The following is a 27,812-nucleotide window of genomic DNA, read 5'->3' as shown; positions in this document are numbered from 1 at the left end:
TACAACGGATTTTATTTGCATGAAACAGTCATTGGAGCAGAGAACAGGACCCAAGTCCCTCCACCCCAGCAATGAGTACCCCAACCACAAAGCTTGAGTAATTCTCCCGTTTTCTCTCTCTGGTCCAATAAATCTAGAATTCTTTGCCCAAAAGAACAGCTACCACAGTAGGGGTGAAGTATCCCGCCACAATACAGCCTCTAGGCTGGTGGTTAGGACAAGTTGTGGAGACATCAATCATGAGTGTGAATCCCCTTGGGCAATCCCCACCTAATTTTATGTAGGTTACTTATATTCTGGGAAAATGCTCTAGAGCCATTGCAAAAAATTTTTAAAAAAATTAAAAAGTGGGGGCACCATTACCTCTTTTTTTGTCTGTTTTAAAAGAAAAGAGACCTGCTCAAATTTAAATTTTTATTTTTACTATTTTAAAATGAAATAAAGATGTGTGCATGCTCACTGTCCTAGACACAGTTGTTACTGGAAATCAGGTGTTATGTTGTTTTTTTAAAAGGGGCTTCAGAAGAGAGAGCAGTAGCCTGAGGTTTCACCATCTTAACTTTTATAACAATATAGAATCAATATAGTTTGAGGATCGTCTTTGAATCACGTTTAAAGTAGTGTAGTTTTTTTCCCTACAATTATTTGTTTTTTGAAATATTAAATACCATCTTAAATTTAAGAAACGATATCAACAGAAAATGCTGGTATGTTAGTTTCTTTTTGTTCAGATTTATTTTTACACATATGCCTAATGCTACTATAAATGTTATTATCAAATTTACCTTGAAGGGGCACATGAGGTGAAAAAGTCACCTAACATATTCATGCTGTCTTTGGGGTACAACCTTTTGTTGTTGCTTGATGTTCTAACATTGTATCATCAATGGAACAAATTGCACTGAAGATACAAGCTTTACATAATATAATTTATAAAAATAATAATTTCTTACAATGGTAGATATTATTCTATCTGAAATCATATTTAACATTTATAATACTTAGAGGAGGAATGTATTGCATCAAATCAAATTAGCTAGAATCAGGTTAATTCTGAAAATGACTTTGTTCTATGACTGAGAAGTCAGTGAAAGTTTTATCTGATTGAAGAATGTGCCATCAGATCCAAAGAACATAACAATTCCTTTTAAACTGATGATAGTTAAAGAATTTATTCTGGGTTATAAACTCAGAGGACAGTACGTGATGATTAGAAATGTGTGAAAAAACAAGGTCACGTGCCCTGATTTATTTGTTTCCCATATCAGAATTCAGGCTCCAATTCTTCATTAAATCACTGAGATGAAATTGCTCAGTATTTCTAGGTAATGAATTATTTTGTTGAGAAATGATCTCCCACAATGGGCTTTCATCTTACTACTTACAATATTCATGTGTTTGTATCCAGGACCTAAATATAAGTTCTACATAGGTGTTGCAAAATGAAAGTCAGATTGTGGTTAGCATATGCATACAAAAGAGAATGCAGAGAGTTTCTATATGTTCCTATAAAAATGTTGGTCCAAATTTCATTTGGAGTGCACACTCCTATAACATTACCCCATTAGTTGTCTGGAAAACAATGGGATATGGTGGGTTGATCTCACCATCTGCTCACTATTTGGAAGGAAAGTAATGAACATAGGATCCCTGGGGAGATAGCTATTTTTATGTTAATTTTCTTATAAATTATACTCTTCCCTACATTTGTGGTGTATTAGAATATGAACATGTGTGTGTGCTTTTACAAATTATACGTGACTATTTTAACACCTCTAGAGGGATTACTTCCTTCATAGATTCATACATGTTAGGGTCGGAAGGGACCTCAGCAGATTACTGAGTCCGACCCCCTGTCCTAGGCAGGAAAGAGTGTTGAGGTCAGATGACCCCGGCCAGGTACTTGTCCAGTCTCCTCTTAAAGAGCCCCAAGGTAGGGGAGAGCACCACCATCCTTGGAAACCAATTCTAGATTCTGGAAATGATTACCGTGAAGAAGTTCTTCCTGATGTCTAACCTGACTCTGCTGTCTGTCAGTTTGTGGTCTTTATTTCTAGTTACTCCAAGGGGTGCCCTGGTGAACAGAGCATCTCCTATCCCTTGCTGTCCCCCCATTGAATTTGTAGACAGCCACGAGATCACCTCTCAGCCTTCTTTTGCGGAGGCTGAAGAGGTCCAAGTCCCTCAATCTCTCCTCATAGGGCCTTACCTGCAGGTCCCCAACCATACAAGTGGCCCTCCTCTGGACCCTCTCACAGTTATCCACATCCCTCTCGAAGTATGGTGCCCAAAACTGAATGCAGTACTGTAGCTGTGGCCTTACCAGTGCTGCATAGAGGGGAAGTATCACCTCCCTGGACTTGTCTGTGATACACCTGCTAATGCACGAAAGAGTGGTTGGCTTTACTGATCACTTCATCACATTGACTACCCATGTTCATCTTGGATTCAACTATAAATCCGAGATCCCTTTCCACTACACTGCTGCTGAGAGGGTTATTCCTCAGCCTGTAAGTGTGTTGGTGATTTCTTCTCCCTAGGTACAGCACTTTGCATTTGTCCTTATTGACCCGCATCCTATCGTGTTCTGCCCGTTTCTCCAACCTGTCCAGATTGGCCCCGATTCATTCCCTGCCCACTAGTGGGTTTACTTTGTCCCATAATTTTGTGTAATCTTTAAAAGAAATCCACTCTATTTTGTTTCCATTATATAATCAATTAAAAAAATTCTTAAAGTAAAATGACTTGATTACTTGTAAATAATGTCTAAAAGTGAATAAATTATTTGTCATCCTCAGTATGGTAACCAAAATAAGGGCACCTTTAAGCTAGCCTTAAGAATGTAGAACTAACATAACTGGATTTAAGGGGAGGAAAACAATCAAACAGACTCTGAACAAAGACTGTGATGGGTTTTTTAAATATAATTCCAGCATTAGGCATGAATCCTAAATTGTAAAGCAAACTAACTGAAACACGATAATGTCTTGTTGTTTTGTTATTTTAAAAAAGTCTGCTTACCATCATTACATAGCTTTACATTTTACTAAAGATTTTGCAATTAATATTTCTTTTGACACTCTGTAGGATGGATTTTCAAAAATGACTTTTTAATTTCCATTGGAAGTGGTGCATGGACAATTTTGTGCATTTGCAAAAGGCAGGATTTGTGCATGTAAATCTGGTAGTTAAATGCTCTGATTTTTTTTCTTTTAGAAATAAATTAATATATATGAAAAATGTATAGGATAGATTAAGACCCTCTTTAGTTTGGCCCAATATGTGTTCTTTCTTAGCATGGTATAGAAATGTATTTGTGATTAATACATCATCATATAAATGGCTTTACTAGAATTCTCAAAATATAAATGATATTCTTTTTCTAATGCAAGTCTGTAAGTAAAATGGTCTTTCAACGCAGTTCTAACTAGAGTTAATATGCATGCTTAGTAGATACAATCCTAATTTAGCTCCTGCTTAAGATTTGACTTTTGAAATAATAACAACAGACTATATAAATTGTATTCTGAAGGTTCTCCAAGACTTGGCTATTGAAGTTCTACAGGTCTTCTCTCTCCTGGACTTTAGTTCCCTGTTTCCCTGAAAGATGTTCCTGTTGCATCCTTTTTAGAATACTTGAACTATATTTGTTGTTATGACATAGAAATCATTATAGTATGCGTTCTTTCAGGGCTGAAACACTTGACAGTACATCGGTGCATAGAGAAAGAGGGTGCAAAAGTTGGCTTTCCTGTTATGAAGCGTTCTCTTAGGTAGGACTCCATTCAGCACCAGTTCTAGATATAAAGAATTTTTGTTTGATTTAAAGTACAAGTGCAAGGCATACAAAGTACAAGGTGGCCTCAGTGCAGCTTAGTGTAGCATGATTCCGGTATCACTTTGGAAAAGTGCTAGTCACCTGATAGTTGAGGTTTGTATAGTACAAACCATATTTTTGAAAACTGCTTTCCACATTGGCTAATGAAAACCCCATATTTTTACATTTAGGCCTGATTTACCTTTTTGTGCCATTTTAACCTTCTGGTTGCTGTTGCAGAAGGACCATTAGGAAGATAAATCAAGAAATCAGTTTTAAATAATTTTTTTTTTTCAAAGAATCTTTCTGTTACAATTTTAAAAAAACCTCTTTCTCTCTCTTTTTAATCCTTGACTTTGATTTTATGGTAGTATTGAATCCAGATTGAAACCAGCTAATGGATTTCAGAGTGAAAAGACTGAGTTACTATGGCTACACAGCAGCCTGAAAGCTTAAAAGGACAAAAGGATAAATGAATACAATACTGGTTGCTTAGCCATCCCCTGAATGGCTTCTAATAACTTAGAGGTTTATAATTTGGAGACAGCAAAAAAAAACTTGTTCATCTTTTAAGAATTTATATTCCATTTTCAGCTTAAATCTGTGCTCTTGGAATAAGATGTTTGAAAAATGTTTTGGTAACATCCTAGTCTTTTGATTCAATTAGTAGTTTTTATTTATTTTTTTTACTTAAGATGAGGTCATCCATAATTGTTAAAATAAGTACAGTGATAAAACTACTGAGCGACAGTATCTGTAATACAAAATACAGTGTCCCCTTTGACTGTTGCCAGGGTAATTCATTATCATTAATGATATGGGCTTTTACGTTATAAGGGTGATACATGAATAAAGTTTTTGCTTTTATAATGCTTATTAATGTTGTATTGGCTGAAATATTTGACTAAAAATGTCCATTTGCCATTATGAGTAAATTTAAAATGAAAAAAGCAAGCAGTATTATCAAGGTAACAGACACACGTCCTTATCAACTCAAGAACATGTTTCTATTGTTATATGTCAGAAACTAGCTTAATTTCTATATTAAGATTGAATTCCTTGTTAGAGTTTCTATGAGCCTGTAAGTATTAAAACAGGCTACCTAGAGAAGCTATGGAATCTCCATACTTGGAAATTTTCAAGAACAGATTGGACAGATGCTTGTTGGGGATTATTTAGTCAGGATTGATCCTGCCTGGAGAAGGGGGCTGGACTAGATGACCTTGTGAAGTTCCTTCCTTCCCTATGATCCTGTCTGATTTCAAATCACTGTGATGCATCTGTTTTCTTATATTTCATATTTATTTTGAGGCAATATGGCAACAACTTCTACTTTAATCCTATACCCTTTTACTACTCCTGGGCCACTAAGGAGCCAGGAACCACTAGATCACCTTAACTGGCTATTTCCAGGGAATAGAGGAGATACATTTTCTCAACAGCAAGTGAGAAAAGAGGTGTTGGAGGAGCACTAGTGTGAACACTGTTCCTAGGGGATGTATAAGCCATGAGATTCCATAAACAGGTGGTGTACTTTTAAAATGGCTATTAGACTTCTTGAAATGTCACTGCGGATTGAAAAATACAGATGCAGCTGACTACCACCAAGTCCCCCACCACCCTTGGTCTCATCTGATCTTGGGTTTATCTGAAAATGTGTCACAGCATTTTGAACTTACTGGAACAATTTTTCACTAATTCTTACTTCGTGTAGTACGTACTGAAAATGCTGTAGTATTACCCTGGCAAGTGTAACATTAATGCAAAAAGACATATGTTCAAAGGTATAATCTTTGATTTGAAATGGTTTAGTTTCAGCTGCTCTTCGTGAGCCAGTCTTGACTGCTTTTTAGAAATGCTTAGTCCTTTCCATTGACTTAAAAATGGATACTATACACTTTCTCCGTTTCTGAAAATTGGAGCCAAGATTTCTCAACTTAAGCTTCAAGAATTTGGAACACTTACAATTGTTTGTTAGTTTTGGAGTTTGGCTAAGACAAAGTGAAGTCACTGGGGTTGCAGAGGCACAGTTTGTCTCAGTTTTTAAAAACAAATCCTATCGTTATACCATTATCATGCATTAAAAATGTATTGTAAAGTTTCTCTTGCACTTAGAACAAAAAGCAGGAATGGCAATATGAAGTAGAGAATGAGACTGTATAATTAACTGAGAGTCAAATGCAGTTTAAATTGTGTTTCAGTAGGAAGTAATTGCAATATTCTTTTAATTCATCGTATAATGCATACAATCCTTTTTGCAAAATGTGTTTTACTACATATAAAATGATTACTTTAGTTGTTTAATCAAGTCAAATATACCAACAGAATAGCACTGTTTATATTATAGCTCTACTAATCCTGCTTTACAGGATTCACATGCAATTCTCATGATGCTTTCTGAAAAATAAAATTTGTCAACTATATTTAAAAAAAAAAGACAATTAGGTCTTCTATACTGAAGGCTATTGCTGATCCCTTAATGGGATACATTGTTTTGATGCCAGGCTGTATTTTAAATGATACCAAATGCATACATGCTACAGAAACAAGACAGCTTGAAATTCAGAGATGGATCCGTTAGGACGAAAGCACTTCTTCAGAAGATGGGGAGCTACATGATATTTGATGTTGCCATGGGAGACCAGAACATTTGCAGAGCAGATGGACCAAAGTTAAATAACATGGATACAGGTATTGAATAGGAGTTATGTAATTCAACAGCAATATATGATTCATTGGCTACACCAGGAGCTCCTTTATGGAAATGTCTGTAGCTTAATTTTCAAGTGTAAAACTTACTTTGCTTGTAGAGTTGTAGAGTTGTTTGGTTGCCTTTAAATTGAATAATATTTTTTTATAATAGTATTTTTACTTTAATAATCTGAGTTCAAACTGCCATGTATCATTGGCTTAGTTGGGTAAATTTCCACTTAATTCTTTGGTTCTCAGCAAGTCAGTGATTTTTTTTTTTTTTCCTAAGGTCCATCCAATTTCTTTTTCTGTTAAATGGAAAAATAGCAGTGACCCTGATCTCCTCTTTCTGTAAACTATCTCTTGCATAACTCTTAGAGCTTCAAATTTTATTCCTCTACTGAAAGGCATGGAAACGCTTTTAATTTCAAATTTTATGGTCCTGTTGGTTCAATATGTTCTCTGTTGCTACAAGCTCTTCTATAACCTTACAAATTGGTTTTTGCTCAATAGAACATACCACTTGGAAAATTAAAACCTCCTTCATGGAAATTTAACCAACTGATTTTTTTACAGAAATCTAGCAATATGAATATGAAGACAGTGTATAGGTGAGTGTGTACACGTAAAACGCATAGTTGTCTGATGGTACATCTGTATGTATGTGTATGTTTATATCTAATACACTTTATCAGAGTTTGGGACCTCTTTGACACCAATAACTTTAGTTAATATATACTGATATTGTAATTTTATCTCTAGAGGAATAAATATTTGGGCCAAGAATTTTAAATCTGCTTTGCAGTCATATGTGTATTTGAATATTTGAATGCTTAAGTGTAAACTCATAAGCTCTTTTCAGAGGTAAATATAAATGTAATCTGCTTACTTGAAGATGTATAATTTCTATTGTTGAAGGAATTTCTTATAATTTGTATATGAGGGGAGTTTCTGTCCTGGATCTCTGTGTTTCTGTTCTCACTGAATTATCTCGCATAAATGAACTAAATATTTTTCATGGACCTGTTCCAAGGAATTGCTTCTGTAAATTCAGTAAGCATATTTTCATTTGGTAACATCTGTATAACCCCACTGAAATCTATGTAGCTATGTTTGCTATATCAACTGGGGGTCTAGTCCAATAGTGTTGGTGTACTGAGGAAAGATGATTATATGATCAACTTGTGATGAACGTAATTATTTCTAGAACACATACAAAATTAAGTATGATTTTCAAGAAAATGTAGCTCACAAGCAAAGAGACTTGCGAAACTATATAACTTTCCACAACAAAGTAATACAAATGTATTACTCTTCAGCCTGGAAAAGCACAGGTTCAGGGGTGATCTGGTGGCCACCTACAAGTTTATCAGGGGTGCTCACCAGGATCTGGGGGAACATTTGTTCACCAGAGTGCCCCAAGGGATGGCAAGGTTGAACGGTCACAAACTCCTCCATAACCGTTTTGGGCTGAACATAAGGAAGAACTTCTTTACTGTTCTAGCCCCCAAGGTTTGGAATAGACTGATGTCAGAGGTGGTTCAAGCAGCCACTTTGAACACCTTCAGGAGACATTTGGATGTTTATCTTGCTGGGATCCTATGATCCCTGCTGACTTCCTGCCCCTGCGGCAGGGGGTTGGACTTGATGATACTCCGGGGTCCCTTCCAGCCCTAGTGTCTATGAAATCTGTAAAACAGAAAGGATGGAGGGATCAAGGAAAAGGTGAACTGAAGGTGTATATGGGGAGGAAGTACTGAGTGAAATTCTGTGTCTTGTGCAGAAAGACAAACCAGATGGTCAGAACAATTTCTTCTGGCATTAAAATCCATGAGTGAATTCCTGGTACTTTTGAAATTCATGCAAAACAACTATTTGTTTTAATTGGTCAGGAGTAAAGGAGAAGCAATAGCTACAACCCTTAGCAATGTTCTCAAAAAGAAGACAAGACATTCCGTTAGATACCTGATGTGTTTACATATTAATGCAAGAAGCACAGGGAACAAGCAGAAGGAATTGGAGGTCCTACCATCGGAGAATTATGATGTAATTGGAATTATGGAGACACAGTGGGATAGTTCACATGGCTAGAGTATAGCCATAGATTGGTATAGCTTGTTCAAAAAAGATAGTCAGGGGCAAAAAAATGATACCTTATATAAAATAGTGATGGACACATGTTCTAAGGCTTAGTGTGAAATGGAAGTTAGGCCTGTTCAAAGCCTCTCGGAGAAGTTTAGAGGGGAGAGCAGCAACCAGGATATCATGCTAGGCATCTGCTACAGGCCATCAAAATAGGAAGGGGAGGTGGACAAGGCCTTCTTTAAACAAATGATGGAACCTTCCAAATTACAGGACCTGGTTCTTATGGGAGACTTCAATTACTGGGACATATGCTGAAAGGGAAACAATGAACAAACCCTCCAGAAAATTCCTGTAGTGTTGGGGATAACTTTCTGATACAATTAGTGGAGAGGTCAAGTCAGGGAAAATGGGGAGGAGTTAGTTGAGAATGCAAGGGGGTAAAATAACTTGAGTGACTGAGCATGAAATGATAGTTTCAAAGATCCCAAGAAAAGAAAGGAAGGAGAGCAGCAAAATAAAAACATTGAACTTCAGAGAAGCAGTCTTTAACAAACTCAGGGCACTGGTGGGCAGGATCCCTTAGGAGGTAAGTCTGAGGGGAAAAGGAGTAAGAAAGCCTTTCTAAAGACCCAGAAGCAAGCTACCCTAAGCAAAGGAGGAATGGCAAGTGCATTAGGATACCAACCTGGCTAGACAGAATTCTCTTCAATGAGATGAAATTAAAAAGGGAATTTTATAAACAGAGAACTTGGCTTTAATACTAGGAAATAATATAAGGATATTGTACAGACATGCAGGGAGTAAACTTGGGAGGCCAAAGCACAATATAGAAAGCAAGTGCAAAAGACATAAAGGGCAATAAAGTGGGCAACACTCTACAATTATACCAAAAGCAAGAGGAAGACCAAGGAAACCTTAGGTCCCTTGCAGAATGCAGAAAGCAATCTAGTTACAGATGATGCAGAGAAGGCTAAAGCACTGAATGCCTTTTTTTACTTAAGTCTTCACAAATAGGGGCAGCTGTCAGATGTTGAGTGCACTTGGCAACAAAATAAGGAAGGAGACAAACAACATATAGTAGCAGAAGAACAGGTTAGGGATTACTTACAGAAGCTACGTGCTTGCAAATCCGCAGGGCAGGATGGGATATAGCCTAGGGTACTGAAGAACTTGGCAAAGATAATACCAGAGACATTGACTATCCTCTCTGAAAACTTGTGGAGGTTAGGGGAGGTCACAGCTGATGGAAGAAGGGAAAACATACTGCCCATCTTTCAGAAAGAGAAGGAGGAGGATCGTGGTTAGGACATTGGAACTAGCTATCTATAGAAATTGTGGAATCTCCGTCCTTGGAAATTTTAAAGAGCTTGTAAGACAGATAGTTGGCTAGGGTGGTTTAGTCAGGGATGATTGCCTTGAGCAGGGGGCTGGACTAGATAATTGCACCAGGAAGACACGCATCCATTCATGAGACTCTCTGGGTCCTACCTTGACTACAGAGTAGGACCCAGAGAGTTCTCATGAACGGATCTGAGTCCCTGTGCAAAGTGGCCAGCAGTGTCCCTCAGGGGTCCGTGCTTGGACCAGTGCTTTTCAACATCTTTATCAATGATTTGGCTGGGGGAGTGAAAAGCTCGTTGGCCAGGTTCCTGGATGACACCAGGTTATGGGGCAGTGTGGTCACATTAGAAGATAGGTTGTGGATACAGGCAGATCTGGACAGGCTCGAGAGTTGGGTAGACCGGAACCAGATGAAGTTTAACACTTCCAAGTGTAAGGTACTCCATTTGGGGGCAAACAATCCTTAACATACATACAAGCTCAGTAATGACAGCTTGACTTGCACCATGGCCGAAAGGGACCTAGGGGTAATGATTGACCGTCGCATGAATATGAGCTGCAGTGCCAGGCGGTGGTCAGCAGGGCAAGTTACATGCCAGCATGCATCAACCAATGCGTCTCATGTAAAACTAAGAAAGTAATACTCCTGCTGTACTCAGCACTGGTGAGACTGCTGTTGGAGTACTGTGTCCAGTTCTGGGTGCTGCACTTCAATAAGGACGTGGAAAAACTTGAGAGGGTCCAGAAAAGCCACCTGCATGATCAGGGACTTGCAAGGCAAGCCATACAAGAAAAGGCTGAGGGACCTTGGCCTCTTTAGCTTAAAGAACAGAAGGTTGAGAGGGGACTTGATAGCAGCTTACCGCTATATTAGAGCAGTGCATTAGGAGCTCAGTGAGCAATTGTTCACTAAAGCACCCCCAGGGAAGAGAAGGACCAATGGATACAAACTCCTGGAAGGCCGCTTCAGGTTAATACCAAGAAAAACTCCTTCACAGTCAGGGTGTCCGGACTGTGAAATAAACTCCCTCCAGAGGTGGTGCAAACCTCCTACCATGGAGGTTTTAAAGAGAACTCTGGACATTCACCTTGCTGGGGTCACCTAACTCCAGTTTTCTTTCTGCTTGGAGTGGGGGAGGCTGGACCTGATGATCTGCAAGGTCCCATCCAGCACCTAACAATATATGAATCTATGACTCTTTTGAGGTCCCTTCCCTATGATCCTAAGATTTTGTGTTATGAATTAATGAATTCTCTTTCACATGTGAACTCTTATGCCCTTATTAGACTACTGCAATGAGGTAGATTGATAACGATTTTCCTAAAATAAATGGACATAAAAAGAATCGCAGAGATGATTAATTTAAATGTCTTTCATATATTTTTAGAATGTACCAGTTTCACAAAACACTTTAAAATCCACAACTTTTCCCCTATTCCTTTCTGAATGTCTTCTACAGTCTTGATTGCTACATTACCATTTATATTGTTTTTTATGTAAAATTTTTGGTACTGAACTATAACCCCCCCCCCAAAAAACCTTATGTATATAACTATATACATTTTGACTTATTTAAATTTTCCTTTCAGTCTCTATTTTTTCCCTTTATGTATGAATGCAGTTTTAATCAATGCGTTATGCAGTGGGGCTTAAAATACATTTTCAAGAGATTGCATACAGAGTTTGTTAGCTAACCCAGTAAACAGGAAGTTGCTTTGTAGTAATTAGATCATTGGTCAGACTTTTGATATTTCAGAACACTTCAGTTCTCCTTTCGTAATTGGATTTTAAGCATCTTATCTCATCCACGTGGGAGTCCTCTGACACTAAACTAGCATATTTTGCTCTTACTTCATGTAGTTATTCTTTATTCTTCAAGTGCTGAAAATCAGACCACATATTCAGTATATTAAGTATCTATGAATATTTTGTCTCACACAGTGAAAGTAGATAATTTGCTTTTCTAGTACTAGTAATACTATTTTTATTGATTTGTTTGGTAATACCTTTTATTGGAACAACTGTGTAGTTGGGAGAGATGTTGTTAGATGAGCTTTGAGATATAACATGCTTTTTCCTTAGGTCTAGACAAGGAGATGCAGTCTAAGGCCATATACAGATGTTTAGTTTCTACTGGGTGAGTCACTACTCTCCCAATAGAAACTGCAACTATATAGACATTCAGAAATTTATTTCCAGGAGAAAATAATCCCAGGAACAACCGGGGTTAAATGGATTCTGGGAGAATTCCATGGGAAAGACCAAGGGCTTTTATACATGTGCTCTGGGACGTGGTGGGGGGGAGGAGGGGATACTTTAATTAGAGTGGCTCCGAGAGCTGCTCTGATTAAGTGCCTGTTGCGTCACCTGTATCGGTATCCCTGCACTGAAACATGGTGGTGGGGGGGGCAGTCTAACTAAAGCTCATTGAATGAGTTTGAATTTAGTAGTCTGCCACAGTTTTTCAGCACAGATACTGTTACATGGGTAATTGAGTCTGCTCTGATGTGTTGTAATTACAGGGTGTTGGAGTAGCCTCAAATGTCTGTAGATTTACCCTTCTGAGATTTATTTATTTAGCGAATGCAAATCTGCCAAGCCAAGCAATGGCCTCCTCGTTAACTGAGTTCATAGTTATTAATCTACCCTCTTAATATGTAGAGGGGACACTCATTGGTGATGTGTGGCACTGTTTGTATGTGTACAAGTGCACAAAGGATTAGCATGAGGCCCCAGCAGCAAAGGTTGGCTGCACAGGGGCCTTGGCCTGTCCTAAATCTGTTTAGCAGGGACCACTATCACTGTGATTGTTCACTATTAATGTGATAGCCAGCAGGTTGATGAGTGGGATTTGTTACAAGGAACTTGTGTGTGACTTCCCATGATTCCCATTCCTTGATCCAGTGGGCTTCTGGAGAGAAGACACAGCATAGTCCTCTGGCATCCCAGTGTGACTTGCTCTTACTTCCCCACCATGTGTCAAGGGAGATGGTGTGTCTCTCGGGCTGGACTCAATTGCTCCTGCCAAACAGAAGCAGAAAATGTCCCTGGAGTGCTTCAAGGCTGGAAAGCGCAGCCCCTTCACTGTCTCCACACTGTGGTCTCGGGCTGCACATGACTTTTAGTAGTCTGGGTCAGCTAATCAGGGCTGTCCTATGCACTATCCATTTACAGACAGCGGAGCCTACAGAGCATACAGAGGTGTGCATGGGGCCCCCCGGCTTGGTAGTGTCAGCATTGCAGGGTCTCTGTTCCTCAGCGACTCAGCTCTTCTAACATATGTATAGAGTTCTCTGGGTACATTTTTCTACTGGGAAAACAAACCCAGGAGAATTCTCCTGAGTCATTTGAACATCAGTACACAGCCCAAGCTGAATACCAGGTAAAACAACTACCTTTGCTTAAATGAAAATAGTCATATGATATTTAGCTTAGGCTGTATGTGTTTCTTTCCTAGACCTGAGAGGGCATTCTGTGCTCGAAAACTTGTCTAATGTCTCTTTCTACTATGTAGTTAGTCCAATAAAAGATATTGCTAAATGATAATTGCTTCTAAGTTATTTCCTGCACCGACATGGCTACAATAGCCCTACAACATAGCTCTTATTACTGATACCTGCCTTTTTATTGCATTTACCTTGCTTGTTCTTAAGACTTTAATTATGTGTAATGAAGGAGGGCAAGTAATGAAGTCACAGTTTTCCATTTTCTCAGTATCAGTTACAGTTAAATTCCCTTGCCCGCATGATTTCAAGAGTTTATTTTGGATTATTTTCCTAACTGCACCAAGAGGACAAGAGAAGGGAAGAGAATCTAGACACCCTTTCAGGCTGGAAAATGTTCAGGCCATATGTAAATATATTCCCCCAGTCGAAAGTTGGCATCATCTCCAGCATGAAGTAATACTTAAAAGATAGGATTTAACATCTAAAACATGCTGTCTAGGGCAATATACAAATACTTGATATGAGCTTCATGTGTGCAGACTCTTTTGCATAATTGTTTAATCATTACTCTATTTCTATTTTTTTCAGGAAATGTACCTGGGAAGAACCTTGAAGAGACCCACAGATCTCTGTCAAAGTAGTTATTTGCCAAGAGATTCCTTTACTTGTAAGTTCCTTTCTGTCATAAATTAATGGAATAATATATTATCAAAGATAGAGGGTACTTAAGAACCTCTGGAAGGTGTATGTATGTAGGGGAAACTTTGCTACATTATTTTCTCTTGCTATTTATTCTCAAAATGCTGAGTTATAGTGGAGAGTAAACAGTTATTTTATTCTGCTCTGTTAAGGCTCTATACCAAATAAAGAGTAAGTTTTATCCACCAGTACTCTGTATGTTACATAATGACATACTTTTGTTTTCCTTGAAATATATGTTAAGCTATAGTAACTAGTTCATTATCTAGTGAATATTCTATCTAAAAGTGAGTTTGGAGCTTATGAAAGAGACTACTTGTGAGAGAGCATGTTTTGTGCCCCTAAACAAAAGTATTTTATAGCTGAGACAGTCTACATAAACTCCTTTAGTCCTGTTCTGTCTTGGCCATCTCTCCTGTGATAGCCAAATAATGTCCTGTTGCAGTCAAGCTGTTTGAGTTAACTTGATTTCAACTGGAGTGACACCAGTTCTTTTCAGATAAAACACAAAACAAGCACTGAATCAAAATGGTTTGGACCTGAATTTTCCATCAAGGTCTGTTTTATATAGTTAGTTATTGCTGTAGTCTCTGAAATAGCTAAGTATCTGAAAGACAAGAATGGCTTTGAGAGAAAGATTAGCTAGTTCCACTTTATTGTAAGGGAAGACAGGTGCAGAGGGAGTAACTGATTTGTCCATGGTCACACAGGAAGTGGCAGAGCTGAGAACAGAACCCAGATTATTTTAACCCAGTCTAAAATTTCACCATAAAACACTGGATATGGAGATTTTGGTTATATGGCCTGACATTAATACCATTAATCAGCCAGGACTTGTATGATCAAGCTTTGTTAAAATCATACTTTGGAGAAAAGGACCTGTCTGTTTTAGGCCACTGATTTGCTAACTAGACTTATTTCTTAAATAATACTTTTAAAAAGTCTGAACACAGGGTGGCTTTCATGACAATAAAACAATAAACATTATTTCACAATTAGAGGACATTCCTGTATGCATCTGATAAACTGTGGATAGTTTATTTTAGAAAAATAACTTTGTACACTAAACTTTGAAGGCTGGTCTGTCTCTCAAATCGAACTACAGGGTGCCTGTACACGAGCCGGGAAGCTGGTCTGATGCACCATAATTACACATTGATACACAAGGTATGTAGGCTGGCTGGAGTGCAGTAATTACTGTGCTCCAGCAGACTTAATTAATTGAGTCTGCTCCAGTGCACTGTAATTACACTCCAGATTTTTAACTAAGATGTTGGCACAGCCAAAGGGGAGAGTGCCTCCAGAAAGTGCTAAGATTTATTCAAGACCTAGTGTATGTACCATGGGACAACTCACTGGCACATGAGAAGTGCAATACCTACCCAATGGCCTATGCAACCCAGCATACTTGTCTTCAATAGTGGCAGAAGTGGAGGCATCAAAAGGAGGGCACTTTACTGAGTACATCAAGAGTGATCCATCCCCTATCCATTACCCTCCTTGGCATCCACCATCACTGGTTTAGAGATGCCAGAGGAAACATTTCTGACTCTGTTGCTTAATAATGACAACTAGAGCCATCATTCATGAATCTGTCTAATCCCTCTTTGAACCTGGTTGTACTACTTGCCTCTTCAACGTCCTGGAAATCTCATCAATAGTGTGCAAACAATATAAAGAAAAAAGGTGTTCATGGAGGTAGTTCCACACTGCTTAGATGAAAACATTAAATGCTTTTCAAGAAAATGTTTTGAAAAAGTACGAACAAATTTTTATGAACCTCTACAAAAGCTTGACTTGGGAAACAGACCAGCCTTCATAATTAATATATATGGGTGTTTTTCAAAATGCTCTGGGGGTCGCGGGGGAGGGCATTTTAATTAAAGCAACTCCAAGAGCCGCTTTAATTAAAGCGCCTGGAATATCTCATATATCAGTGTCCCCACACTTTAAAATGGTGGCAGGGGCCAGTTAAAGCTTGATTAATTGAGTCTGCTTTGACGCATTGTAATTATGCTCTGGGTGCTTTAATTACAATGCAGCAGAGCAGACTTGATTAATTAAGCCTGCTGGAGCATGGTAATTACCATGCTCCAGCCAGTCTCCATGTCTGATGTTTCAGTGTCTTTGCACTTCAAAATGGTGGTGGGGGCACTCTAACCTAAAGCTCATTTGACAAGCTTTAGATAAAGCTCCCCTGCTGCCATTTTGAAGTGCAGGGACACTGATACACGAGGTGTTCTGGGCGAGGGAAAGCTGCTCGTTATTTAAATTTCTGAGGGTTCTTTTGCGGGGTAAGTTTAATTATGTAGTACAAATGGGGTAGTGGGTACAGCTCCAGCATCATGCTAGTAGGAAAAAGAAAACAGAATTTAGGTTTTGAGATTGGCATCAGCTTGCTTATTCCAATTCTCTCATGTTCTCTTTTAGTATAGTTGTACTTCTTCACTGACAGCAGCAAACTGAGGAAAAATGATTACGTATTTATTGATTAGAATAAAAATACAGAGTTGACAAGGATAAATTAAGTGACACTGTCATAAAAATCTATGGCATGATGCAAAGAAACCAGGATCTGTATTTTACATGGACAGCTTCACAATACTTAAATGGCAGACAACAAATAGGCAGGCCAAGCAGTTATAATATCTGGAAGTACTGGCAGTCTGTCTCATTTAGTGTCAATTTTAATAGTAGGATCATGTTTGAGAGCAAAAGAACAGAAAATGTGTGGCATATTTTGCTGAGCTGGAGTTTGGCAACACATTTTCCCCTATGAAATAAAAGGAAAATTCCCTGAAAACATAAAATATTTCAGAGTTGCACATAGCAACAAAGGATTCCATTTCCCAAATACCTGTCAGTTAAGTCTGTACCTCATATAATTTTATAAATATATTGGTGCTTGATTGTAATAGGAAATGGTGGCATAAAATGTGCAATACAATCTTAAAGAAGAGAAAGTAATTAAAAAAAAATTGTAGACCATATGTTTGTAAGCCATCCATTGACGGGACTTAAAAATGGACAAGATCTTATCCCTCAAGCAGTGCAGGTTTTTCTCCAAGTGTTTTTGCCTACTGTAGTTTTAGATCACCCAAGCATGAGGCAGTATTACTAGTTCTGTAACTGTCGAGTAGTATGAAGGCAGAATTTCAGCTGAACTATTGGATAATGTCACAGGCCACACTCCTTTGTATGGTGTGTGAGTGAGAATGAGGAATAAGGTTTCTTTTACATTACATTATGACTAGCCACAGTGGGAAGAGCAAGGCCTGGTGTAGTCCAGGGTTTGACTGTAAGTAAAGTGGAAGATAGTACTTCCTTTTTGCCACCGTTCCTCATGTGTTTAGCAGGGAGCATTTCACAGTTGTCTCTTCCCATGTGTTGGTTTAAAATCTAGCTTAATGTGTTTAGAATTTCAGTTGCTACCATGTCACAACTACATAACAGGTATACTTCTCAAGCACAGATATGCAAGATGAGTTGAGTAACTCTGTGGAGAAATTAAATACATGTACGTGTTTTGGGAATGCAGCAAAAACCCACATTTTCATTGCACAATCTTTAGAGCCATTGAGAAGTCATACATTCTTTTCTTTTTTTTTGCTTTACTTTGATTTTGAATAAAATAGATATGCAAAATTTTGCACGAAAAGAACATTTAAAAATATTACTTTTTGCTAAACCAAGAGTAATTTTAAATATGGAAAATGCCCTGTATCTAGGAGCCTAAACACCTGCAGAATTCCAAAATCGCAAAGGTACAGATGTGATGAGAAGGAATCGCAGAAGCCTGGGAACTTAAGGAAATCTAATGCTGATATTCCTGGTCAGGCTGCTTAGGACCCTGGAAAACCCTGTAGATAGGCTCCTTGAGTGTGTGGGAGTCCTTCATACATTGAGATGTCAGGGAACCTCTATTTGTGCTGCTGGACAGCCTTCTTGGTGCATTACCTGGAGCCTGGGAATTTAAAATCTGAGGAGCTTGAGGCTGCCCTGCAATGCAAAGTAGACTATCATAGTTTCTCTAAAGCATGACTACTACTATTGAATCTGCACCCTGTAATAGGAAAACTAGAAAAGTGTGCCTTGCTGATTTTGGTTTTGTTCAGACCCATCAAAAGCTCTCTGACTGCGTATTTTGTTATTTTATCCCTGAGCTTATCCCTTTCCTTATCCAGATAATGTTTGTAAACTGTGTGTCTGCAGCTTAATGGTTTGTGAAGGCTGAAGCAAACTAGATGTTGAGTAGCTTTGCTCTCTTTGCCTCTTCTGGTAAGGATTCACCATGGCTGCTTAACACTGGAGCCACAGCTTCCTTGGTCTTTCTTTTCTGCCCAACATTCTTATCTAAACTTTTTGGCTAGGGACAGACATTCAAAAAGCCTGTGCCTGAATTTATTCAGTCTTTGCAGGTTAGTCTAAACTGGCTGGCCTGAACCAGTTTGTAACCACATAGACATCCCCTTTGGACTGAAGAAATACAGGTACATGCCTGTGGTAGCTCAGGCTAGAAGCCAGGGAATGCTAGACCAGCCTTCCCATCCCTTCTGTAGTGCTGAGCTGAAGCGGGGGCATGGCCAGGCTTTGGCAGGACGCTGTGATTCGGGAGCGGTTTCTCCTCCCCTCACTGCTTCTGGCCAGCGGGGAGTTAACAAAGCATTTAGTTAAACAGGGAGTTGGTAGTATTTATCATCCCATCAAAAAAATCAAAAGCCTCTCTCATGAGTTCAAGCTCTTCTTAAACAGATTTTTCCAAGGAAGAAAGGTAGGGTCATTATCAGCTACCTATTGATTAGCTTCAACAAGCCCTAAATGGACATTGTCCTGTCTGCCTTACACAGACACCTCTCAGCATTAGCTACTATACTGCATGCTGGCTGTGGTCCGTGCTGTTGAGCATGGAGTGGTGAGGGGGGATGGAGCAAGGAGAAGCCAGACAGGTGCTGCTGTGTTTGCAGTCTCTGCTGGAGCTCCAGCAGAGAGCCCTGCCCAGGGTTGCAAAGCATCTGGGGTGTTGGGGGACTCTGGTTTAAGTTAAACCAGGAAGGGGTCTGGGGCAGACTTTGCATAAACTGGTTTGACCCAAATCAGTTAAGTCTGATACTACATTCACCTAGGTTTATCTCAAACTGGTTTCAGCCATTTTCAACTGGTTTATGTGCACTGAGCATCTGTTCTGTTACAGGTTTAAACCAGTTTCTCATCACTTAAACTGGTTTACATATAATGTCTGCCCCTAGCCGCCTTGTTGTCTATAATCTCCCTCTCCAAATGCAGTTTATTCTTTATCTATGCCTTCCTGATTTTGTTTCTGCAGGTTCTTGCTAGGTATGCTTCCTTGATGACCTGCCTATTTTTCTGTTGCCTGTATGCTTGGCTTTTGCATTTGAAGCATCTTAGAGCTCCTTGTGCAGCTACTTTGGTCTCTTACCATTTGTCTTGTAGTTCTATTATGTCGGAGTAGCTTCTTGCTGGGCTTTTTTAGAAGCTCACAACCCTTCTGGGTACATATGTCCTTCAGTCTACCTTCCCATGGCACCACGCTTCCTAACACCTTCAGTTGGTTGAAATTCAGCTTTTTGAAATGTAGTGTTTTAGTTCTGCTGACCTTATGCTTTTCTTGTCTCAGGATCTGGAACTGTATCCTCTCATGATTGTTTCCTCCCAAATTTCCCATCACCTTTATATCCTCCACCAGTTCTTCCCTATTGGCCAGGACAAAGATCCAGGATCTCCTGATTGTATCCTCTGGAACAGGAAGTTGTCCACCATACAAGTTAGGAACTGGGTTGACATTTTATGTTTGGCTGTATTGCTTTTCCAGCAGATGTCTGGAAAATTGAAGTCTGCCATCAGTACCATCTTATAACTTTTGTTTATTTTTTCACCTCCTTGAAGAGTGCTTCATCCACATCTTCCTGACTTGTTAGCCTGTAATAAAGTCTACCATTATAATGGTATCTGTAACCTTTTATCTTCACCCAAATGCATTCTGCTCTGCAATCTTCTTCCATCTGAAACAGAGAACAAGTGTATGTGTGTTTGGCATGCTAAGCAACACCACCACCTTTTCTCCCAATCCTATCCTGAAATGGTGTAGCTCTCAATTTTGACATTCCAGTCATCAGACCTGTCCTACCATGTCTGTGACACCCATCAGATTATTGCATAACTTCTTTTTCAGACTATGACTTCCAGCTCATCTTGTTTATTCCCCATATTTCTCACATTTATATAAATACATTGGATGTAGTTTGCATTTCAACCTACTTGCTTCCCTTTTGCATCACTTGTTGCTGTACTGTGGCTCTCTGGTCCTACCCCAGAGTTGAACATCTTCCTCCAGTCCTTTCACCTCTGGATTGTTGGCTCTGTGACTGCAAGATTTTGTTCACCACTCCCCATGGAACTTAGTTTAAAGCCTTCCTTACTAAGTGCTCTGGATAACACCCAAAGATGCTCTTTTCCTTTCTGGTCAGATGGATTCCATCTCTTGAAAGCAGTCCTCCTCGAAAGAACTTCTGTGCATTGTCAATGAACTGAAAGCCTTTGGGTTAACACCAACATCTCAGCTAACATTTACTTGCATGATATGATGGTCTCTGTATGGCCCTTGCTTTTCATAGGGAGGATTGATGAGAACATCACTAGAGCTCCCATCCATGGGGACTTATACTTCCTGCTCTCTAGACTGCCGAATCCTCTGGTGCTTGCCTGCTGATGTCTTTTCCTCTTCCTTTCCCTCAGGTGTTCCACCACAGAGTGTTTAAAAAAGGTCATTGCTGACTTCAGTCTCTTCAGTTCTGGGGACCTTCCTTCTTCTAATAGCCGCATGCTGACACTTCTCTTTTTCCTTTGGCTTCTTCAGAAGTATGAGAGGCCCGTTCTTATAATGTGAATTACTGTGCACTTGTCAGCACTAAAGTTCATTTGCCACTTTTTGCACCTTAGCTTTGTGAGAACTTCCTGTACCTCCTTTCCATCAACTTGGGACTGACTACCTAGAATAATTTAGTATCATCTGCAAACTTAAGGATTTTCACGGCGTACCTCCTTTTCCAGGTCACTAATGAAAATGTTTAATAAAACTGGACCCAGCAGGACCTCTCTGTTGACTTTTCTCCATCCTGAAAAGTGACAATTTAGCCCTACTATTTACTTTGTATCTTTTAGCCAGCTAGATCTCAGTCAGTGAGAAACCCTTTCCTTCGATCCCAGAGCAACTTAGTTTTTTTAGAGCCTTTGTTGAGGAGTCTAGTCAAAAGATTTATGAAAATCTTAATGTGTTATTTCAGCAGGAACCCTCCTGTTCATAAGTATTGTAATACCCTTAAAAAATTCCAGCAGATTGAAGCAGGATTTCCCTTTACAAAAACCATGCTGCCTCTTCCCTAGCAGCTCATATTTGTCCATATGACTCCTGATTTTATTCTTTGTTAAAAATTCTACCAACTTACCAGAAACGGAAGTGATACTCACTGGTCTGTAGTTCCCCAGATTTACCTCTGGAGCCTTTTCTGAAGGTGGCTGTCATGTTGGCAATCCACCAGTCCTCTGGGACAGAAGGACATTTCTAACAATAGGTTGCATGGTATTGCCAACAGTTCTTCAGTTTCACATCCGAGTTCCTTCAGAACTCTTTTGTTGAATGCCATCTGGTCTTGGAAACTTAGTAGTGTTTAATTTATTGATTTGTTTGAAAATCTCTTCTACTGTCACTTCAGTATGTTCCAACTCTTCAGGCCTATCTGCTAGGAAGAACTGATCTGGTGTGGGAATTCCCCTAATATCTTCTGCAACAACAACAAAAAACCAATGCAAAGAACTAATTTAGCTTCTCTGCTATGGCCCTCACGTCCCTGAATTCACCCTTTACACCCTGGTCCCTCTGATTCTCTCACTACCTTTCTGCATCTGATATATTTTATGAATGTTTTTTATTAACTTTAGAATATCAGGGTGCATAATGTCTTTGGACATTTTCTCTGTGTTTTGGTCTCTGTTTAACTAAGACTTCTTGTGGTAACATTTCTGTTTTATAACTCCCCTCCTTTTTCTTTTCTAGCCCATGTGTAGTTAACACTTTTGACAATATTTTAACAAACAGTGTAGCTTTATGCTATCTGACAGACCTTTGAATGCTGACATGCAATAGAAGCGTGTATTTTGTTTCCCTAGTGCGCTTAGCTTAAGTTGTCACCCATTGAGCTTATGTCATGTTTGGGTTGGCATTGTTAGGTGTGAGAGGAGGTTCTAGTAGTGCCTGAGGGATGCATGTTCAGTGTGAGCTTTGCAGGGAATGGGGCCTCAAGCCTGGTGGCTGAGAGCTTGGGTTAAACAGGCTGATGGTTGACAGCAAGGCTGACGCCTAACCTGGGCTGAAGTCGGACAGGGTCAGCAGGCCTGAGCAGGGTGGAGAGACCAGGGCAGGGTGTAGCCAGGGCACAGAACACAGTGGAGATAGGGCCCAGGGCAAGATGAGATCCAGGACCAGGGGTTCACAGCCCAAGTGGGCAAGGTGCCCTAGAAGGGAGACCCTGGGGCTTAGAGCCAGTAGCCCAAGAGGGGCAGAGACTGGACCAGATGGGAATAAGAGAGGAAGATAGGAGTTCCCAGTGTATCAGGGATCAATGCCAGGACAGGGTGCAAGCTGCAGCATAGCCTCGAAGGGCAAGCATCCAGGCAAGACGCCTAGTTGGAGAATGCGATAATAAGATAGAGACAGGGCCAAGTGCCTGAGAGAGGCAGAATTAGGGTTGAGCACCTGCGGCCCTGGAGGGGCAAGAGCTAGGGCCAGTGAACCCACAGCCCAAGAAGGGCACAGACTGGGGCCAGGAGCTCATAGCCCAAGAGAGACAGAGACTAATAAGGGCATAAATGCCTGAATCATCAGAGAGATTTGGAGCTGATATGAAAGATTGGTAACATCTATGGTGTCACTGTAGGGAAGGTTGGAGGCTGTGAATAGCCCATAATGCAGTGGGTCCCCTGAGGGCATGTATGGGCCAGGAGGGTCCACCAGATGTGGAGGAGTGAGGGGTTAGACTGAGATCAGTGGGATTCCACAGATATATCCAACACAAAAATGAAATAACATGTTCATTTGGGGAGTGATTTGGAGTAGCGCTTTGTACCTGCAAAATGAGAGCAAGAATCCTTCTACTCCTTTACAGCCTTCTATGAAACACCCCCATTTTGGTTGTAGGGTCATATGTAAATAGGTATGACCCATTAGGTATAAGTTGTTCACTCCCACCCTGTCAGTGACAGGTGAGATGGAGCGCTTCCTCAAGGCTCAAAATAGTTGAGCCAGTACAGGGTGATAACACGTTATTATTCGAATTTTCTAAGCTCTTCCATATTTCTCTTTATATTAAAGGATAGAAACTTCCTACTATATTAGAATGGCAGTTAATTTTTCAACGTTGAGGAAAAAGAGAAGCATTATGACTTGGCTACATGTTTCTGAGAGACAGTGCCATCTGGGTTATTTTGTAGGTCAGTGCACATTTCTGATTCAGGGCTGTTCTTGATATCAAAAGGGAGGCCTATAAAAGGTGACAAAATTCTGTTATTGGTTACAGTAGTAGAATTAGGCAGCAAGGTATACATTTCCAAAAATTTGCTTGAAAAATCATTCTAATGATTTTAATTTAAAAGAAAGATGGGTGATGGTGTTTGTTTCTTCTTTTTGGGTGTTTGTCAGAGTGCCATGTTCATTTTAGATGCTGAGTTGATGTATCGTATGTGTTTCCCAAAGTTCAGCACTGAGTTATTTTGCTATGGTGTATTTGATGAGTGTCCCAAATGCATAATTCAGTATTAATAGAACTACTTGCCATTGTTTTTGTTACCCAAATTGAGTCATTTCACTAAGTTATCAAGCATTTTAGTTCAAGCTGGTAATTGGTTATGCTCATTTTAAAATTTATTATATTTTTCCTGCAGAGGGAATTTGTGCCCATTTATGTTAATGGAAGAATTAATAAGACAATTGAGCTTTGCTGTCTTTTTCCCCACAATTGGCTTGGTCACCTCTCACTTATGTGTCTGCCATCTTAATTTACCTATCCTTTGCATATATTTTACTTATTCGCTTTATAGTTTAACAACTTCACTTAATGTTATTAACATACAATAAGTAGGATGTGTGGAGCAAGCATCGAAGCACTATTATTTACTATGTTATGTATCAAATGTGTTGAGAGAGAACTTTGATCTCCCACTGAAACAATTAGTTTATTCACAGAGACGAAGTACTGATTCCTAGAGATCTAGGTGTTCATTTTCAGGGTCCTCTGATACCTTTGATGCTAATATATTGTAAAATGTAAAGCATTGTTATGCAAGAATATTCAGTTCATACAGACTGCAGCTGTATAACTGAGGAGCTGTATTCAGAGGAAGGAATTATTAGAGCAATGTGTCATTATTAGTGCACTGCCAGTGGTGCAGGGTTGGTAGTGTAATTTTGGGCCTTGTTACATGGTATTTTTGGGTAGCTTCTGGAGCTCTTAACTCCTGGATTCTCCTCACGTTAACACCTTGAAGTGATTTTAAGCACTTATTATGCAGCTCACAGTTAAACCAGTCCAGAGCAGGTTATCTCTGATCTGTACTACCAAGCTCTTCTGTTCCATTAAGGCGTGACCACTCCCCACGGATGTGCCACCCAAATTGAAGTCCTCCAGTATTTCCTGATTTCTCACCCCCATAGAGCAGCCTGTCCTGGCTCAGCCTTCTAGTGGCAACTTAGAGCTTGAGCTCTTAGTCCTGCCCCTGCTCACCAGGCCTCTAGTGCAGGGGTAGGCAACAAAGAGGTGCCAGAGAGTGACATGCAAAGGCACTTTGGTTGGCACATGCACTTCAGGGCGGATGGCAGAGAAGGGGCCAGGGCTACACAAGTAGATGGCTCCCCCACCATCTACTTGTGGTACGCCAACATCTTACAGGTCAAGACTGTGGGTGTTTTTGGCACTCTGTCCAAAAACGTTGCTGACCCCTGCTCTAATGGCAAGTAACAGCTATGCAGGTAGGGGACAGTCAGAGGTTTCTAGGCTAAGGATCTGACTGCTCCGAACTCCAAGCTAGCATTAACACCGATTAACATTTGTGCAGCTCACAGAGCAAGGTGTAACAAGGCCCTTACAGAACTTGCCTAGCACTTCGTGTTATAAAATCATGAATTTATTTGGAATAAGTTTGGGTTGAAACGTGCTGGGTATATGCCTCAAGCTGACATTTTCTGAAATATTCAGGTGAAATAGATCATCTATTCTGAATTTAGAGAAAATAAATGCATTGTATAGTGGGCGACTGGTGCCTCCCCAGTCTGGGGGGCCACAAGATCACTGACGGTGGGGGGTCCCCAAGCATCCGATCGCCAAGCCAGTGGCAAAACTGGAAGTGCACTTCTGGCGGCACTTCTGGTTTTGCAGCTGATGCTTCCAGGGAGTGCACAGCTGATTTCAGGGGGTGTACATGCTCCTGTGTGGACCCACTACACATCGCCAAAGCACTGTATTTTCTACTTTAAATTTCTGAAGGTTTTTCTGGATTAGTGAAATGGGTTGGGAATGGTTGGTATCAAAGATGTGCCTTTTGTGTTCTCCCTTTGGGTACACTTCAATACTCACCCTTTGATATGAACAGACCCCTGGGTGTGGATGTGATGCCCCTGGTGGCCACTCAACTCCTGCCCTCACTCTGGCTTCTTGGATTACCCCCACTTTTTACCTCACCTGCCATATTTAGATGTAACTAATAAAGTTTTGTTACCATAGTATCTTCTATCAGAAAATACTGGTGAAACACAGAGAAAATGTGTCTCATCCCCATCTAGTGGCTAGTCCAGAGAAAATAATGACCCGTTGTTGCTATCAGTTATTCTATTAAGCATCTCATTTTATATAGACAATTAAATATACATTCTGCTGGCTGTTACTCCGTACTGTCCTTCTCTGCCACTCTCAGCAATTTCCCTGTGGTATTCAACAAGTGTGGGAAGAGTGAGCACAGAGAATGCCTCCATTATGTACCAGCCTTAAGCAAACAAAAAAAAACCCACTGCAAGACAAGACAATATTGAAAACACAAAGTAAGAAATCCTCTTTTATTTTACCGGGTAATCTTAGAAACTATATAACACCTGCAAAACTATCAGTAAATGCTATTGTAATGCTCATTCCTTCATTATTGTACCCTTTCTCTTCCCTGTTTGGTAGCTGCAGTCATTCTCTTGATCTATTCATCTTAAAAAAAACAAAACAAAAACAAAACTACCCACTTCCCTTTTCTTGAGCTAAGATGATGAGACAAGATGTCTATTTTTCTGACACTGTCAGCTTTGGTTTGCCACGTGTACAGAGCATGATTACCTCTACTGCTCCATTCCTGATTAAGAAGTTTTTGAAATTCCCAAGCTGTCCATACATCCTGTGGAATGGAAATGCTCACTAAAATGCTTGGAGATAATGGAGACATAGGTGATGTCCACTGCAAACGTGATATTTCAGTGCTTTTTCTCTAAAGCATAAACACAGCTTTTAACATGCAAGAGATATTTCCTCTGTCTCTGCCCTTACCATTCATAGAGGCAAACTGTTATCACAGCCTTAAAGAACATAGAAGTTTATCTTTCTTCAGTGGAGTCTATCCCCTTATTTCACCTTCAGCAGGTCATAGTTCTCTCTCATTTTAACAAAGCATGAAATTATGCCTCAATGAAGTAAATTATCCTCAAGAACACCGGGGATAGATGTTGCATTTTTTAATGTCATCAGTTCAGATATATCAATTTATATTCTCCGTTATATCCTTTATAAAAATCTATATTGTAAGTAAGGAAAGACCTTTGCAATAATTCTTTTTTTTCCCCTCCTCTGCTTGCAAGACAGCTGTGGACTAGTTTATAATGAGGAATTTGCTTATGGTATTAGGAAAAAAAGCAAAAGCACTTTTTATAAAAACATTTACAGGATCCCATGTGAAACCATTGGGCAAAATATTGTGCATCCTGAGGTTTATTTCAGCATTTTGTTTTTAAAAGACTACCAATAAAAGATGTCAAACCTTGATTCCAACCTCATCTCTACCAAAACAATGAAACCTTCCATCTAGAACTGTGTAAAATATTTGTCTTGGGAAGATCCCCCATCCCCACAAAAAAAGCAAACTAGTCTTTTGAATCCTTAAAGTTCTTGTAGAAATGCAAGAATTGTTAACTATATTCCCTGGTCTCAGTATATTAGTTAAGTGTTAGGCCTGTTTTATGTGTTTTTGACTTTTTTGCCTGATTAGTTAATTTTGATCTTAATCTACACAGGGTCTCCAGTTGAAAACCTACCTTGTATGTTCATGGGAATCAGCAGAAAGCATTACAACTGAACACACTGCAGTAGCCCATAAGGGTTTACTTCCCCAGCTGTTTAGCAATAGTTGGTATAAAAAAATTCAGCCAAGGCAGCATGGGATAGAGGAAGTGAAGCTGGGGGTTGTCTTAAACCAGATCTGTACCTAAAGGCAGGGGGAAGTTGCAGATGGAGTGTTGTGGTGTGAAAATGATATAGGGAAGGTAAGAAGAAGCCCAAGGATGCAGTTACAAGAAGTCCTTGGCTATTTAAACACATGACTACCATACAAGATGACAATATTCCTCCTGAGTTGGACAGACAAGCACTGAGATTTTAGATGTGAACAAACATTGATGTATGAAGAGCTGCTATTG

General features: G+C 39.7%; 1 protein-coding gene across 2 annotated transcripts in view; it reads left to right on the top strand.

Moving 5' to 3' along the window:
* MARCH1 (membrane associated ring-CH-type finger 1) overlaps nucleotides 1-27,812 on the top strand; it is a 434,512-nt gene that overhangs the window by 122,887 nt on the left and 283,813 nt on the right. For both annotated transcript variants that reach the window (XM_019534571.1, XM_019534573.1), the window contains exon 2: nucleotides 13,970-14,048. The gene's annotated coding sequence lies outside the window, so the exon portion shown is untranslated. The remainder of the gene's footprint in view (nucleotides 1-13,969; nucleotides 14,049-27,812) is intronic.

Source organism: Crocodylus porosus, unplaced genomic scaffold (genome assembly GCF_001723895.1).
Source record: "Crocodylus porosus isolate Cpor-Errol unplaced genomic scaffold, CroPor_comp1, whole genome shotgun sequence".
Taxonomy (NCBI): domain Eukaryota; kingdom Metazoa; phylum Chordata; order Crocodylia; family Crocodylidae; genus Crocodylus; species Crocodylus porosus.
Note: the sequence above shows the minus strand (reverse complement) of the source record. Positions and strands in the feature narration are given on the sequence as shown.